This window comes from Homarus americanus, unplaced genomic scaffold (genome assembly GCF_018991925.1).
Source record: "Homarus americanus isolate GMGI-L3 unplaced genomic scaffold, GMGI_Hamer_2.0 scaffold20930, whole genome shotgun sequence".
In the NCBI taxonomy this organism is placed as follows: domain Eukaryota; kingdom Metazoa; phylum Arthropoda; class Malacostraca; order Decapoda; family Nephropidae; genus Homarus; species Homarus americanus.
The window spans coordinates 463,023-481,505 of record NW_024748502.1 but is presented as its reverse complement, the minus strand read 5'-3'; positions in this window follow the sequence as shown (position 1 = coordinate 481,505).

Sequence of the window (18,483 nt, the reverse complement as noted above, 5' to 3'; positions counted from 1 at the left end):
ATACACACAAATTGCCAAGTAAAATCATAATTACAAAACAAACTTTACTAACCCAGGAAAAACTTATCTATTTATCAATATCAACATTTTTACAAAGTCGTGACTCTTAACTCGTCTATACTCTGGCCCGACAAGTTGCTCACCTGATGCTACACTTGCCATTTTATACCGAGTAAAAGTGCTTTTGTATTAGTATTATTATCTTGCGTCACTTTGTCTGATGAGCTATGGTGATAAATGGAGAAAAAGGTAACATTATAATATTTTTGTGACAGAATAGTTTAATTTCTAAAAAAAAATCCTTCACTAAGAGTTAAGAAATTACTAATGCAGGATACTGATTTTTCACCAGAAATCCAACAAATATTATGGAGATTATTTTCTATATATTTTAAAAATGTTGTCGTAAGTAGAAGTTAAGACTTAGTAAACGATACTCAAATACCCTGGCCGTTGAAATGCCTCAGTACAACAATAACAACAACAACGGCAACGAAAGATAAACAAACAGACAAGCAGACAAACAAAGACACGGAGGCGACTGCATTACCTGTCATGCAAGCGACAATCGTTTCCAGGGAACGTTCATCACGCGAGGCATTCTTCCAAGGCATGTAAAATATCAAGTGACGCAAATATACAAATACATTAGAAAAATCAGATGTTCGTAAAATGAATAGAGGAAATTAAATGCTTATATGAAAAAATGAAACTGATAGACAAAGAGATATTTCTTCATTTAGATTTGCTTGTGGAGAGAGAGAGAGAGAGAGAGAGAGAGAGAGAGAGAGAGAGAGAGAGAGAGAGTTGAAACCTATTTAAAATTATCGCCACGTTCTTGGTAAACACATACAACTTGGTCTTTCGCATCAAAATGTCCAAACTTTCTGATTAAACAAAAGATCGACGGCATAGACTCACAGTGGTTATAATGTGTGTGTGTGTGTGTGTGTGTGTGTGTGTGTGTGTGTGTGTGTGTGTGTGTGTGTGTGTGTGTGACCACGCGAGGACCTGCTAACCTCCAGTACAGTATGCTGTAGATCCCCTGGTGGGTATTGGCCCTAAAAAGGCTAACTAATTATATGCAGAATAAACACTAAGTAAACCCTCCTCGCCTTTTCGAGCCTGACCAAACAGCCCAGCCGAGGGAATAAAATAGACAGTGTGTATGAGCTCATCAGCCTCGATAATGGAAGCTGGCTAATGAACAACTGGGCTGAAGGATTGAAAGGCAGAACTGAACGCCGCTGTGTAAAGAAGTTTGAGATTGGACTATACGTAGGTTTGTGTATAGGGTAGCAGCGCTAAGGTCTATGTACACCTAACCTAACCTAACCGAGACATTGGGTAGCGCGTTGCGGTGTTCCCCAAGCTGAGTGAGTATCCTCGTGTGTTTTGTTGGTGAGTGAAACTAAAGGATGTACTGTGTTTGGGTATGAGGTAACGTTTAGTATATTATAAAGAAGCTCTGTGTGTGTAATAATAATAATAATAATAATAATAATAATAAATGGTTTATTGAAAAAGTTTGCAGCCCGAAGGCTGAAAATATACATTGGACATAAATGACTTATTACATACATTGGTGGTTTAACAAAAGCCTTCATGAGAGAAAGGTGAAGGAACATACAGTGAACATACAGATTAATGTTTACACACGTAGATCATGTGAGCTGAGGTGTTGAACGGCAGACACGTAGTGTAGTAACTCCCTCACACAATCACACATGGCGTTATGAGGGGCATCACGTGGAGTACTAGTGTGTGTGTGTGTGTGTGTGTGTGTGTTTAACTCGTATTGTGAGTATAATGTTTGATTTTATGTTTGTATGTGGTGAATATATTTTCATAAGATAACAAGCCCCATCCCCCCTCGCCCCCTTACACACGAGTTCAAGTGTCTGGGAGAGAGAATTAGTTAAATGGCAGTCATATATCTCCGAGACGCTTACATATAACAGGTAATATGTGCGAGACACTTCTCATATATAGTTCACGTCATGTTGGCTGTATACTTCACAACTACAAAGATTAAGGCTACTACTACTACTACTACTACTACTATTACTACTACTACTACTACTACCACTCTCAGAATCATTGGAGAACGGAGGGCTTCTCTCAGTGGTTTAAAAATTTATGGCGTCTTCTACCAAGTCGCGTCTTGTCGTCGTCGTTGTTATTGATATTATTGTATTACTTTATTTCCTAAATATAGGCAAACTTATCACTAATTATCAGAAGATAGGAGTTGTCACGCCGAGAGAGAGAGAGAGAGAGAGAGAGAGAGAGAGAGAGAGAGAGAGAGAGAGAGAGAGAGAGCAATATTCCCAGATGAGTGAAAGGAGCCATAAACATAACTCTATCCTCGTGTGATAATTCATGGGCCAAATTCATGCCGAGAAATTATGAAACTACATTAAAAAGTTTAGAGAAAGTTGTGAAATATACGTCTGGCCTCTTCACAACACGACCCAAGTTGAAGACTGATTTAAGTGAGAGGTATTAGAGAAAGTTTTTAAAAAGAGAAAGAGAAAGTAGGCATGTTATTGGTGGGAGGTTAATGTTGAGGGTGAGGTCTGTTGTAGGGGTATTTAGGTAAGGGTTGTTGTTATGGTGAGTTTAAAGGGTTATGGTTATGGTGGCCTCCTAAGGGGTTGTGGCTATGGTAGGTTTAAAGGGTTATGGTTATGGCTCCTAAGGGGTTGTGGCTATGGTAGGTTTAAAGGGTTATGGTTATGGCGGTTTTTAAGGGTTATGGTTATGGTGGGTTATAAGGTGTTTGTAGTGAGTTTCAGAGATGACATCAAAGTTACTTAATACAGTATAATATTAAGGCTCTTTAAATTATAACGACACAAAGTTAAGGTTATTTAACTTAGAACTATACAGGTTTAAGGTTATATCCACAATAAGATTAAGAGATACATTACTGAATTTGGAGTACTACTTATTGTTTACGTCGCCACACAACCTTACTGGAGGCTCTTCTATCTGGCTCTGAAGAGGAGGTACAGCTCTAGTGTCACCATCCGGCCGTGAAGACGAGATACAGCTATAGTGTTACCATCTGGCTGTGAAGACGCGGTACAGCTATAGTGCCACCATCTGGCTGTGAAGACGAGGTACAGCTATAGTGTTACCATCTGGCTGTGAAGACGAGATACAGCTATAGTGTTACCATCTGGCTGTGAAGACGCGGTACAGCTATAGTGTTACCATCTGGTTGTGAAGACGCGGTACAGCTATAGGTGTTACTCATCTGGTTGTGAAGACGAGATACAGCCAGTGTTACCATCTGGCTGTGAAGACGAGGTACAGCTCTAGTGTCACCATCCGCCGGAAGATTAGAGGTATGGGCTATAGCGTTACCATCTGGTCAGAAGACGAGGTACAGCCATAGTGTCACCATCTGGCCGTGAAGACGTAGGTACAGCCTAGTGTCACCATCCGGCCGTGAAGACGAGGTAACAATAGTGTTACCATCTGCTGTGAAGACGAGGCATAGCCTCTAGTGTCACCATCCGGCTGTGAAGACGAGGTGCCAGCCATAGTGTTACCATCTGGTCAGGAAGACGAGGCATGCTCTAGTGTCACCATCGGGTCCGGAAGATGAGGTAGTGTTTCTATAGTGTTGCCGGTCTGGCCGTGGAAGACGAGGTACAGCCTATGTTACCATCTGGCTGTGAAGACGAGGTACAGCTATAGGTGTTACCATCTGGTTGTGAAGACGAGGCACAGCTCTAGTGTCACCATCTGGCTGTGAAGACGAGGTACAGCTTATAGTGTTCATCTGGCTCTGAAGACGAGGCAGCTCTAGTGTCACCATCTGGTCAGTGAAGACGAGGTGGCCAGCTATAGTGTTACCATCTGGCTGTGGAAAACGAGGTACAGCTATAGTGTTTAACCATCTGGCTGTGAAGACGAGGTACAGTTTAGCAAGTTACCATCTGGCTGTGAAGACGAGTTACAGCCAATGTCACCATCTGGCTGTGAAGATGAGGTGCAGCCATAGTGTTACCTTATCTGCTGTGAAGACGAGGTAATAGCCTAATGCTACTATCTGGCTGTGAAAACGAGGTACAGCTTCTAGTGTTACCATCTGGTTGTGAAGACGAGCGTGCCATAATGTCACCATCTGGCTGTAGAAGACGAGGTACAGCTATAGTGTTACCATCTGGCTGTATTATCGAGGTACAGCCCTAGTGTCACCATCTGGCTATGAAGACGAGGTGCCATTATAGTGTTACCATCTGGCTGTGAAGACGAGGCTGTATTCTTAGTGTCAACATCTGGCTGTGAAAACGAGGTACAGCTCTAGTGCTCACCATCTGGCTATGGAAGACGAGGTACAGCTTATAGTGTTACCATCTGGCTGTGAAAACGAGGTACAGCTCTAGTGTTACCATCTGGCTGCAAAGACGAGTGCTGGTGCGGCCACGTCAAGATTCAAGCCAAGACGAGGTACAGCTCTAGTGTTACCATCTGGCTTTTGAAGAAGCGGCACAGCCATAGTGTTACCCATCTGCTGTGAAACAGTTGTTTATAATGTCAGCCCATCTGGCTGGGCGCAAGACAGGTACGCCATAGTGTTACCATCTGGCTTTGAAGATGTACAGCTATAGTGTTACCATCTGGGCTGTGAAAACGTGAGTTGCCAGGCCAATGTCACCATCTGGCTGTGAAGACGAGGTACAGCTCTAGTGTCACCATCTGGCTGTGAAGACGAGGTACAGCTCTAGTGTCACCATCTGGCTGTAGAAGACGAGGTACAGCTATAGTGTTAACATCTGGCTGAAGTGAAGACGAGGCAGCTATAGTGTTACCATCTGGCTGTGAAGACGAGGTACAGCCATAGTGTTACCATCTGGCTGGCGAAGACGAGGTACAGCCTTAGTGGTCACCTATCTGGCTGTGAAGACGAGGTACAGCCATAGTGTTGGGATTTATCTGGCTATGAAGACGAGGTACAGCCATAGTGTCACCATCTGGCTGTGAAGACGAGGTACCAGCTCTAGTGTCACCATCTGGCTGTGAAGACGAGGTACAGCTCTTAGTGTCAAATGTTATATCTGGCTGTGAAACGAGGTACAGCTATAGTGTTACCATATGGCTGTAAGACGGAAAGCAGCTGATAGTGTCACCACATCTGGTTGTGAAGACGAGGCACAGCTATAGTGTTACCATCTGGCTGTGAAGACGAGGTACAGCCATAGTGTTGTACCATCTGGCTATGAAGACGAGGTGGCGGCATAGTGTTACCATCTGGCCAGAAACGAGGCACAGCTATAGTGTTGGTCACATCTGGCTGTGAAAACGAGTTACAGCTATAATGTCACCATCTGCGAAGACGAGGTACAGCCTAGTGTCACCCATCTGGCTGTGAAGACGGAGGTACGCCTCTGTGTCACCATCTGGCTGTGAAGACGAGGCACATTATAGTCACCATCTGGCTGTGAAGACGAGGCATGCCTAGTGTCACCATCTGGCTAAAGACGAGGCACAGCTATAGTGTTACCATCTGGCCGTAGAAGACGAGGTACAGCTCTAGTGTCACCATCTGGCTGTGAAGACGAGGTACAGCTCTAGGGGTATGTCACCATCTGGCTGTGAAATATCGAGGTACAGTTTTAGTGTTACCATCTGGTTGTGGAAGCATGAGGTACAGCTATATGTTACCATCATGGCTGTAGTCTAGAGGCAGCTCTAGTGTCACCATCTGGCTGTGAAGACGCAGGTACAGCCATAGTGTCACCTTATCTGGCTGTGAAGACGAGGTACCAGCTCTAGTGTCACCATCTGGCTGTGAAGACGAGGTACAGCTCAGTGTCACCATCTTGTTGTGAAGACGAGGTACACAGCTATAGTGTTATCGATCTGGCTATGAAGACGAGGTACAGCTATAGTGTTACCATCTGGCTGTGAAGACGAGGCACAGCTCTAGTGTTAATACCATCTGGTTGTGAAGACGAGGTACAGCTCTAGTGCCCATCTGGCTGTGAAGACGAGGAGGCTGCGGAAGTGTTTATCTGGCTATGAAGACGAGGTATAGCTATAGTGTTGTCATCTGGCTGTGAAGACGAAATAGCTCTAGTGGTCGCCATCTGGCTGTGAAGACGAGGTACAGCTCTAGTGTCACCATCTGGCTGGTAGAAGACGAGGGTACAGTTTCCAGTGTTACCTATCTGGCTGTGAAGACGAGGTATAGCTGGCAGTGTTACCTATCTGGCTGTGAAAAACGAGGCACAGCCCTAGTGTCACCATCTGGTTGTGAAGACGAGGTACAGCTATAGTGTCACCATCTGGCTGTGAAAGACGAGTACAGCCTAGTGTCACCATCTGGCTGTGAAGACGAGGTACAGCTCTAGTGTCACCATCTGGTTGTGAAGATGAGGTACAGCTATAGTGTTACCATCTGGCTATGAAGACGAGGTACAGCCAGTAGTGTTACTTTATCTGGCTGTGAAGACGAGGTGCGCCCCAGTGTTACCACATCTGGCTGCAAAGACGAGTGTACAGCCTAGTGGTCACCATTCCGGCTGTGAAGACGAGGTAACAGCTATAGTGTTACCATCTGGCTATGAAGACGAGGCCAGCTATAGTGTTACCATCTGTCAGAAAACGAGTACATCTTCAGTGTTAACATCTTGGCTGGGAAGACGAAAGTTACAGCTATAATGTCACCATCTGGCTGTGAAGACGAGGTACAGCTATAGTAAGCTGGGCCGACCTGGCTGTGAAGAATGAGTTACAGCTATGCACGTCACCATCTGGCTGTGAAGATGAGGTACAGCTTAGTGTTACCATCTGGCCAGAAGACGAGGTATAGCCATAGTGTTACCATCTGGCCGTGAAGACGAGGCAGCTCAGGTGTCACCATCTGGCTGTGGAAAAACAGGCACAGCTCTAGTGTCACCATCTGGCCAGAAAACGAGGTACAGCTCTAGTGTCACCATCTGATGTGACGACGAGGCCAGCTATAATGTCACCATCTGGCTGTGAAGACGAGGCATAGCCTCTAGGGTGTCACCATCTGGCTGTGAAACGAGGTACAGCTCTAGTGTCACCATCTGGATGTGACGACGCCGGAGGTACAGCTATAATGTCACCATCTGGCTGTGAAGACGGAGCGTAAGTATAATGTCACCATCTTGGCTGTGAAGACGAGGTACAGCTCTAGTGTCACCATCCGCCAGGAAGACGAGGCACAGTTTGCGGTGTCACCATATCTGCCATGGAAGGTTTGCGTACAGCTATAGTAAGCTGCCATCTGCTGTGAAAACGGTGTACAGCCTCTAGTGTTACCATCTGGCCAGAAGACGAGGTATGCCCCCTAGTGTCACCATCTGGCTGGTGAAGACGAGGTACAGCTATAGTGTTACCATCCGGCTGTGAAGACGAGGCAGCCTAGTGTTACCATCTGGCTTGTGAAGACGAGGGTATTGTGCCTAGTGTCACCATCTGGCTGTGGAAGACGAGGTACAGCCTAGTAAGTTACCTTCATCTGGTTGTGGCTATTTGAGGTACAGCTATAGTGTCACCATCTGGTTGTGAAGACGCAGGTACAGCCTAGGTGCCCATCTGGTTGTGAAGACGAGGTACAGCTATAGTGTTACCATCTGGCTGTGAAGATGAGGTACAGCCTAGTGTCACCTTATCTGGCTGTAGGGAAAACGAGGTACAGCTCTAGTGTCACCATCTGGTTGTGAAAACGAGGTACAGCTTCTAGTGTGTCACCATCTGGATGTGACGACGAGGTACAGCTATAATGTCACCATCTGGCTGTGAAGAAAGCTACAGCTATACGCTCATCTGGTTGTGAAGACAGGTGTACAGCCGTTTAGTGTTACCATCTGGCTATGAAGACGAGGTACAGCTATAGTAAGCTGGCTATCTGGCTGTGAAGACGAGGTACAGCCTCTAGTGTCACATCTGGCTGTAAAACGAGGTATTGTGCCTAGTGTCACCATCTGGCCAGGAAAACGAGGTACAGCTCTAGTGTCACCATCTGATGTGACGGCGAGGTACAGCTATAATGTCGTACTATCTGGCTGTGAAGACGAGGTACAGTTCTCTAGTGTCACCATCTGGCTGTGAAAACGAGGCACAGCTCTTAGTGTCACCATCTGGCCAAAACAGAGGTACAGCCTAGGCATCACCATCTGGCTGGTGAAGACGAGGTGGCAGGCGCAGGGTAGTGTTACCATCTGGCTGTAGCTGCTGACGAGGTACAGCTCTAGTGTCACCATCTGGCTGTGAAGACGAGGTACAGCTATAGTGTCACCATCTAGCTGTGAAGACGAGGTACAGCTCTAGTGTTACCATCTGGCTGTGAAGACGAGGTACAGCTATAGTGTTACCATCTGGCTGTGAAGACGAGGTACAGCTATAGTGTTACCATCTGGCTGTGAAGACGAGGTACAGCTCTAGTGTCACCATCTGGCTGTGAAGACGAGGTACAGCTATATTGTCACCATCTGGCTGTGAAGACGAATCACAGCGCTAATGTTTACGTCGCCACACAACCATGATGGACACTTTCCCATCTGGCTGTGACGACGAATGAGTGTGGTGCGGTGTTAGAGTAGTGCAGTAAATATGCTTCAGGAGATGTCACAGTCGTTGAAGGGAGTCGTCACGGATTAAAGAGACTCCTTCATGCCGCCACCCCACCTTAAGTGTGGCTGTGACCTTGAGTGTGTGTGTGTGTGTGTGTGAACTTTATTGAAATCAACCCCAACAAAACTCTCACCATCCTTGTATGAAAAGGAAAACAAAACAAAAACTATGAACTAACCATTGACCTAGATAAACTATACAGTAGGTACACCTGATAAAACAAAAGATCATCCCTCAAGCGAGAAGTTAAGTCTCCACCTTAAACCGAGTTCTCCCATCATCCTCACCTATACACTGCTGTTTTATCATCCTACACACCTGGAGGCTTGTGTCATTGTTCCTCACCTGAGTTAACTCCCTTAACTAACATCCTACGCAATTCCAAAGACGAAACAGTAACCAATTTACACGATTTACTACGTCCCATTAGCGTAAGTTGCATAATGATAACGAAAAGTGCCGTCGTAAGCAATCTCGGTTGGGGAGGGGGGGATGAGGAGTGGAAGGAGGTAAAGAGAAGAAGAGGAAGGGGGATGAGGAGTAGAGGGGGGGAGGGCACGGAGGAGTGGAAGGGGTTAAAGAGAATAAGAGGTAGGGGCTAGGGAGAGCAAGGGATAAGGAGAAGGAGAGGAAGAGGAGGTAGGGAGAAGGATGGGTGTGGTGTGGTGAAGGAGAAGGAGGGAGGGGGAGAGGGGGTTAAGGAGAAGAGGCCGCCCGCCCTAAGTGGTAATTTTAAGCAGGTCTTGTGTTTAAGCTTATATGTGCCTGCCTCGTATTGCAAAAGTTGGGTAGTTTATTGCAAAGTGAGATTCATGTTGCCTTCGGGATCTTGCGCTGTGTAAAAGTCTTGTGTGTTTACTTCGCGCGCGTGTGTGTGTGTGTGTGTGTGTGTGTGTGTGTGTGTATGTGTGTGTGTGTGTGTGAAGGAAAAAACGCAATGAAAGTTTTATTATTCATGGGATCGTCTATTTGTGTGTTGTTTTCATTGTTAATTATTCATGAAGTTATTAATTTATGCCCAATAATAATAAATCCTCCACCAGTTTATTTGTTTGTGTTATGTATCATTGTGCTTGATTACGTAATGTTATATCTTGTGTTTAAAATGTGATAACCTATTCAAGGGTACTAAGACTATACTACGTTAACAACAACAGTGTGATAACCTGATAACAAAGAATTAAGTGATAAACGACAACTGAAACAATACAAACAGAAAGGAGTGATATAATTTAATTAAAAATTATTAAGAAATAAACAACGAAGAAACATCAAAAGAAAACAAAAGAGAAACGACACTTAATAACAAAAAATATGTTATAAACAATGGAAAAACAATAAAAACAAAAGAGAAACGACACTTAATGACAAAGGAATAAATTTTAAACAGCGAATAAACAAATAAAAACCAAAGAGAAACGATAATTAAAAACAAAATGATTAGGATTAAACAACGCAAAAACGAAAAAAAAAACAATAAAACAAGAGAAACGACACGCACCACTTTGCCCCTGTGACAGAGTGTACATCCCCTCGTTCACATATTCCCCAAAACTGTCGGAAAGTCACAATTTTCCATTAGCGATCATTTTTGTCCGCTTCCTCACCAATACCAAAGCTAACTATCTCTCTACTATTCCTATCTCCTCCCCCTTACTATCATTCTACTTTAAAATTCACCCATTAATATATTATGTTTCAGTGTAAAATACAGTAGTCCCAATCCCAGTGTAAAAATTGCTCCTGTGTAGAAATTTCCTACTAATTGTCCAGGTAAAATAATGTAAAAAAAAAATGTGTCAGTGTAAATATGTACCAGGGTAGAAATGTTCAAGTGTAGAAATGGTCCAATATAGAATTTTTTCAGTGTAGGAATGTCAAAAATGTTCCAGAATATAGAAATGTCCTTGTATTGAAATGGTCCGGCGAAAAAATGTCCTAATCACAGTTCATATTATGTCTCACTCAGTGTCTAGAAATGTCTAAATCACAGCTCATAAATGTCCAGATCAGCGTAGATCAAGCTACAGAAACCCAATTCTCTCCTCCAAGGTTCACTGATTGGCTCAACACACTGCTTGCTATTCATTTAACACTGAAAGAGAAATTCATTGCTTTCTCCTCAATTAACACCGAGAGAGAAAGTGAAAATTGGTTTCCTTCACGGTGAATGTTGAGAGAGAGAGAGAGAGAGAGAGAGAGAGAGAGAGAGAGAGAGAAAAGGCGGCTAACTCTTGGTCACTCCAACTTCTGATTCTCAATTAAGGAATAAAGTCAGTTTTATTGCTTGTGGTCTTACTCCTTCGTCTCCTCTGGCTCCTTTGTAGTGGCGAGGAAGATGAGGAGGAAGAAGAAAAGGAGTAGGAGGAAGAAGAGGAAGGGTGAAGGAGTAATATCAAGTGGAGGAGGAGGAAGAAGAAGAAGAGGAAAATGAGGAAGAGGAATAAGAAGTTGAGGAAGAGGCGAAAGAGGAGAAGGACACAGGAGAAGAGATGCATGAGAAAGAAGAGTGGGAAATTAATAGATATAGGAGGAGGAGGAGGTACAGGGCGGAGAGAAGGAGATGGAAGGGGAAGTGGAGGAGGAAGAGGAGATACAATACTCCCCAGTGGCTTACAAATGACCCAGTGCCACTTGAGCTTTAATTCATGTTTATAGTTTCGTCTCTCTCTCTCTCTCTCTCTCTCTCTCTCTCTCTCTCTCTCTCTCTCTCTCTCTCTCCAAGTTCTTGTCTCCCCCTTTATGATTATTGCGTTTCTTCCCCTCTACAGTATATTCTTCTCTGCACCTTCTATTATTCATTTCGCCCATCTCCACCATCATTCCTCGGTTATACTCTCCCATACTAAACGAAATTAAGCGAATTACCTACCTCCCCCTCTCCCTTCCCCTCCACCTCCCCCTCTCCCTTCCCCTCCACCTCCCCCTCTCCCTTCCCCTCCCCCTACAGCCAGATGACTAAATAATGACCCTCAGTAGTACCTTCTTTGTCTAAGGGAGAATCATATACACATCCTTCTTTTGCCCTGAGATGATGCACACGTTTACACTCGGTGGGGGGGAGGGCCTGAGAGATGATGAATAAGAGATAGGGACTTATTCGTCTTTTGGGTACAGTGGCCGAGTGGATACAGTCTCTCGTCTTCTGTATCTAAGGTCGATGGTTCGATTTCGGTACTTGGGTGCTCAGTGTGAGGGTGTATCACGCTGTTGTTGTATTAGGGGTTGGTACTATGGTGTTAGGATAGAGTAGTATCAGGGAACGGTACAAAGGGTGTCAGGATGAAGGAATATCAGGAGAAGGGAGTATCAGGGGACGGTATTGGTGGTGTATGAAGATGAGGAAGTATTAGGGGACGGTTTTGGTGGTGTATGGAGATGAGGAAGTATCAGGCTGGTAGAGTATCAGGGACGTGTTGTGTTAGTGCTAAGGGACAGTCGTGTTGATGGTCTTCTCACTGCAGACGCCAATGCAGTAGTGATCATGTTGGTGGACGAGTGTTTTATTATTACTATTTTTCCGGAAGTCTCGTGAGTGATCTGTTAGTGTGTGTGTGTGTGTGTGTGTGTGTGTGTGTGTGTGTGTGTGTGTGTGTGTGTGTGTGTGTGTGTGTGTGGGTGTGTATTCGTATGTGTGGGGGAAGGAGTTGCTTCTTTGTATATAATTATGTATCTGTAAGGGTGTGAGTAAAGTTTTTATAAGCGGGGGTGCTTGCGTGTATATACTTGCGTGTGTGGGTGTCTGCGTGAGATTGCATGATTGTTCTAACTCTTTACTTATTAGTGATAACAACTGTACTGGGTAATATATTTCATCTTTCTCTTACTGAAGAATGTAAAATATATCTCTTAAACCCTTTATAAAATTCTTAGTATCAAATTCAAGGTCAGCTATTGTTCTAAGTTGCTAACAAGGACACGGAAACGGAATAACCAACAGGAAGAAGTTATGTTATGATTAAATGAAAGTCATTTAATATTACCATGGTAAAAGAGGATCTGACTTTTGTCTAAACCTCAGATATAAAAAAAATGTATTATATAATCCTTTCTTGAAACAAAACCGAAGAAAATCAAGCAGTATTAAAAAACCAACAACTCAAGTTGGCCTTTTTTTTATCAACTCAGGTATGCGAAAAAATTGTAAATATTGCTACAGGATAATACAAAATACAAACCGACGGAAAAACAGATGAAAAAAACACAAAAAAATCGGTTATAACAACGAGAGAAATATTGAAAATTAAAAGAATACGAAAAATATGTGATGCTTTTGTTTATATAATTAGATATGAGGGAATAATGGCAGAGATAATATTGGGTAAAAATAAGGGTAGGAGGGGTCAGAGGAAGGCAGAGACTAGGGTGGAGGAATGATGTTGGAAAATAGTGGTTCACGGAAAGATGCAAATTATGGAAGGATTGGTAAAGACAGCCTGGAAACGTTTATGTGTAGAGGGCCGCGGTGGCCATCCAACATATATGGGGATGACACCTTGATTGATTGATTCAGTGATACATTGACCATTTCATTATCCATTCTGTAAACATTTACTTATCTTTATCCCTATTGGTATTTTTTAACAATTATCCATTCTGTAAATATCTATTGGTTATTATCAAGTAAAAGATATACTGGTCTTTATCGTGTAAAAATTTATTGATTATTATTTATAATGTAAACAAAAGCGATGACAACCACACTTGACGGTAAAAACACGAGACGATAACTTCAGTGACAGAATGTCTCTCAGCTAATAAGCTTTCAACACCTCAGACTTCAGACTAAAACTTGTAATGCAACACAACACGACTTCACAACACCTCCTTCATAGACGTAATAAAAAACACAACAAATAATTAGAACAGAAGGTCTCATGAAAGGAGGAACTCAACAGCAACACTTGAAGAATGAAGAATATCTGGATAAAAATACTCGGACACTCCACCGTAAGAGGTCAAGAGAAACTCGTACCGTGTGTGTGTGTGTGTGTGTGTGTGTGTGACAGAGCCAGAAGAAAATTTACCCCCTTTAACATCGATTTGAGAGAGCAATTACCGGAGAGAGAGAGAGAGAGAGAGAGAGAGAGAGAGAGAGAGAGAGAGAGAGAGAATAAATTTTACCCTCTATGTCTATACTATAGCATTGAGTAGGAGTAGATGGGAAATTAAAATGAAGAGCACAAGAGGAATGGGGGAAGGAAGGGGACTGCGGAAATCATGGAGAAAAGAGAGAGAGAGAGAGAGAGAGAGAGAGAGAGAGGAAGAAGAAGAAGAAGAAGAAGAAGAAGAAGAAGAAGATAGAAGTAGCAGATGGGAGCTATCGTTTGATCTTGGAAGGAACTGGTGGGGGATGTTCTCCTTATAACCATGGTAGTCACTCATCTTTTACCATCATTTCCCTCCCAACCTAACCTGGAGGCTTATTGACTTACCCTCCGATGCTTCTTATGTCATCGGGAGAGGGACGGAGAGATACTGAAGGAGGAGTTGAATGTTCGATGACCAATTTCTGCTCTGGCTTGGCTTTCAGTCTTTTTATTTTATTTTTTCTCGGGGGTGAGGGGTGAGGGGTGAGGGGTGAGTGAGGGGTGAGGGGTGAGGAAGGGGGTCTAGGTCGAGGAGAAGACATACCCCCTTAAAGGTGGTGTGTCTCCGTATGATGGATTGGTTCCCCGCCTTGAGCAGCGAAGAAATGAAACGTCGATCCCAATTTCCAATCTGAAATGTCAACGTGTGGGATGCCATATGCAAATGAGGTCATAAGAGGGTGAGGTTTAGCTGGTGGAAGGGGCGGTGTTGGTGGTGGAAGGGAATGAGAGGTTTAGCTGGCGAAAAGGAAAGGTTTAGCTGGTGGAAGGGAGGGAGAGGTTTAGCTGGCGAAAAGGAATGGTTTAACTGGTGAAAGGGAGAGATTTTCGCACACACACACACACACACAGCTCGTCTTGTTGTTGATTATACTGCATGTACGTATTTAGCTCAATATAGAGAGAAAAACCTAAAACACATTTAGAATATAGAATATTAACTATGGTAATCTGTCTTTCGAAGGAGATTAGACTGCCTTTTATGTGGAAGCGTAGTGTGACAATATAGATAATAATAATATTAATGATATTAAGGACAACATTCATCATTGTAATCATGGTAGTGATAATAATAATATTATTATTAGTGTTGTTGTTACTTCAACTACTACTACTATTATTACAATAGCTACTACCAATAATATTGTTGACAACAATAACCATCATAATAACAGAAATAGTAAAATATAATAATAATAATAATAATAATAATAATAATAATAATAATAATAATAATAATAATAATAATAATAATAATAATAATAATAATAACTAAAGAGCACTCTCTGGAGGTAAAAAATTGTGAGCTTGACCTTTTGACCTTTAGACCGTAGGGAAATACATAGAATAAGTTGGGACGATGTGTCTTTTTCCGTTCACGAGTTATACAGCGGACAACGACATAGTGACACTACTGATAGTCTGACTTAGAAACTACGGTATGTCAACCCCTTGAGTACAATGTCTTAAATTCTCTAGGACGGTGTCTTAATCCCTTGAGAGCGATGATTAATCCCTCGAGTACGATGTCTTACCCTTTTGAACGCGATGACTTAACTCGTGAGTACAACGACAACCCGTTAGAGTACAATGCCTTAATCCTTTGAGTGCTATTAGTTAATTCCTTGAGTACGGTGACTTAACGTCCAGAGTACAGTAACATCGCTCTCAAAAAAAGTATGTCATCGTGTTTTTAGGTTTAAATCATCGTACTTATGGGGTTAAATCATCGTACTCGTGGGGTTAAATCATCGTACTCGTGGGGTTAAATCACCGTACTCGTGGGGTTAAATCATCGTACTCATGTCGTTAAATCATCGTAATCTAAGGGTTAAGTCCTTGTACTGAAAGAGTTTATGTAGCTTAACCAAAGAACTATTTCTTTAGACAGGAGGGAAAGTCATTTTAATGGGGCAATTCACTGTGTTCAAGGGATTACTTATCCTGTGTGTGCTGAAGAAGATAATCCATCGTAATCAGCAGGCTAATCCATCACACTCAAGAAGCTTATTCATCGAACTTAACAGATTGATCATCATAATTATCAGATTAAACCATCGTACTCAAATATGTTACCCACACACACACAGTTATAACACCCAACAGCACACAACATTAGCATAAAGACAACATAAAATAAAACTAACACAATCCTTCTCTAAGTTCTTGAGTTAGACTATAAACATCAAGGAGGAAGATATTCATCAGATCTTCCTTCAGGTGAGAGACTTTTGAAAACATTGGGGAAAGATGCTGGAGGATTAATCATGTGGTTTATTCTTTAGAAGGTTCGCAGTAAATGTTTACATTGGAACTCATTTTCCACCCCAATTAAGATATGGCACATAGAGAATATTGGGCCCTGTGTGTGTGTGTGTATGTGTGTATGTATGTGTGTGTGTGGATGTGTGAAGTGAAAGTGGGTATCATAGGCATGATTACACGTTAGGGATAGTGTGGATACAGCACACTGTATACAAAGCCTTCGGTACACAAGGATACATCATGTCTGGTACTACACTCGACCGCATTCACTTCCCAACTTGTAAACTTAGGTACCTTTTTACAGCTGAGCGAACCATCAACACCCGGAACAGGAGGCGAGCGTTGTATCCACTCGACCAGTGTCCTTGAATGGAAGTGTGTGAATGTATTGTATAATTATATGCTTGTACTTTTTTATGTATATGTCTGTGTCCTTTTATGTTTGTGTGTATTAAGTTATATATATATATATATATATGCAAGTAAATAACTGTAGGTGCGCGTGATCTAGGTATATGCTGAATCAAGGAAAGAAGAAAACACGAAAGCGCTTGGGAACTTCTGTGTTTTCTTCTTTCCTTGTGGTTATCAGATATATATATATATATATATATATATATATATATATATATATATATATATATATATATTTCATGTAAATCCACAATGAAAACGTGGATAAGATAAATCTTGATAAAATCACACGGGAAAATGGAAACAACGGAGTACCTTAGCTTTCGTAACCGGTCGGAAATTCTATTCTCACTTGACTTGGGGTTTATTAGTGGATGGTAAAGGCAGTGGAAGCGCCCCTAGGAGAAAAAACCGGAACCAGCACAAACACACTTAAAATTACTAAAAAAAATGAATTCTCCATGACCCGTGGAAAGCTAGCACCTGTGATTGGGGTGAATGAGACTCACTGTAAAATTTATACACCTCTATTCCGTCCAACACTACAGACACAATCGAAGATGGTACACCAACATATGTACACCTCTTAACCTGCCTTAAAACACTGCTCTGGGGAATAAAAGTTATACATGAAATTATTAGAAACTTAAAAAATTCCTCATTAGACAACAATAAATTCAAAGTATTAAGAATATGTTGCTTGCACACATGAACAGGCCTTAAGGGCTTTCAGCAAAATGATATCAATCACTGAGAAAATGGTTTAGAAAATATGAAATTATTAACTCCACCATGAATAGGCTTTAAGGGCACTCAACAAAATTATGTTGCACCAACAGATGCACACCTCTTAACCTGGCTTAAAACACTACACTGGGGAACAAAGGTTATACATGATATTGAAATTATAAAGAAATATTAAATGCCTTAAAGGAAAACTAAATCACAGTATCACTTACAACAGAAAGGAGGAACCTCATCTGAAAAACAGTTCCCTCGTTATCTGACATCAATTAGTGACACATAAACATTAAAAAACAATACTATCAAAATTATTTAAGAAATATTAACTACACACAGCAAGACAATATCAGACACTGAAAAATATTATCACTATATTAAGAAGTTTTTGAGTCCACCAATACCCGTGAAAACATGCTCCTTAACCTCACACATAGGTTCCGCATGCACCCGTATTTTCTTAAGGCACAAACAAGCCCTTCACAGCCATGGAAAATGTACCACTAAGTACCCACTAGACTTCTGGTCTCAGTGTGTGACCATTCATTCACTCAGCTAACTTCATTTTACACTCAGTACATTCAAGAGAAACGGAAGGGAGTGGGCCAATCAGACCTTGTTCAGTTGAGAGGAGCTCTTGCTTCCCGTTAGTAAAATGTTTTCACTAAACTGCTTGAAGATATGTGGTATTGTGAGCCGAGGTGGAGGAGATCTGATGACCCCAAACGATCGTCAAACGGGGACAGACGATGGTCCCACGTCGTTAGTTGTACACCCAGACAGCTGGTTTCACTCCAATCTTCACCATACTCAACCGAGTGGGCTCAACTCAGGTGAGTGGACGCGTACAGATCGTGTGGACGTTTCATACTGCGTGGGCTCTACAGAAACCCTGCAACAAACCCTCTGTTAGCTGTTGTCTCACATCACCGTCACTCACTCATTGTTTGTTCCTACCGCCCTCTATCTGAGGGCGGTAGGAACAAACAATCTCTGTCTGAGATTGAATAAAACTCACTTGTCAATACTGATGTTAAATGAACAAAGGAAACCAGTTCACGTGGTCATCTCTCCTGGGTACAACGCAGAGTTCCTGTTTGTTTGACCACTGCCTCACGACTGCCCTGGGCGCATTCCTTCAAGGCGTCAGTCTTGACCTTGACTTATTTACCGTACAACTAACAGCATAATTAGGGCTTACCCAACATTTTCAGACTGGGAGACAATCTATTCTCGTCCAAATTAAGTCACCAGAGTATACTTAATATTATATGGGCGCAGATCCTAGAACTCTCACTAGTTGTGCGGGACCATCACTCAGACGACCTTGAAAGACTTAGTATCACAATTATTT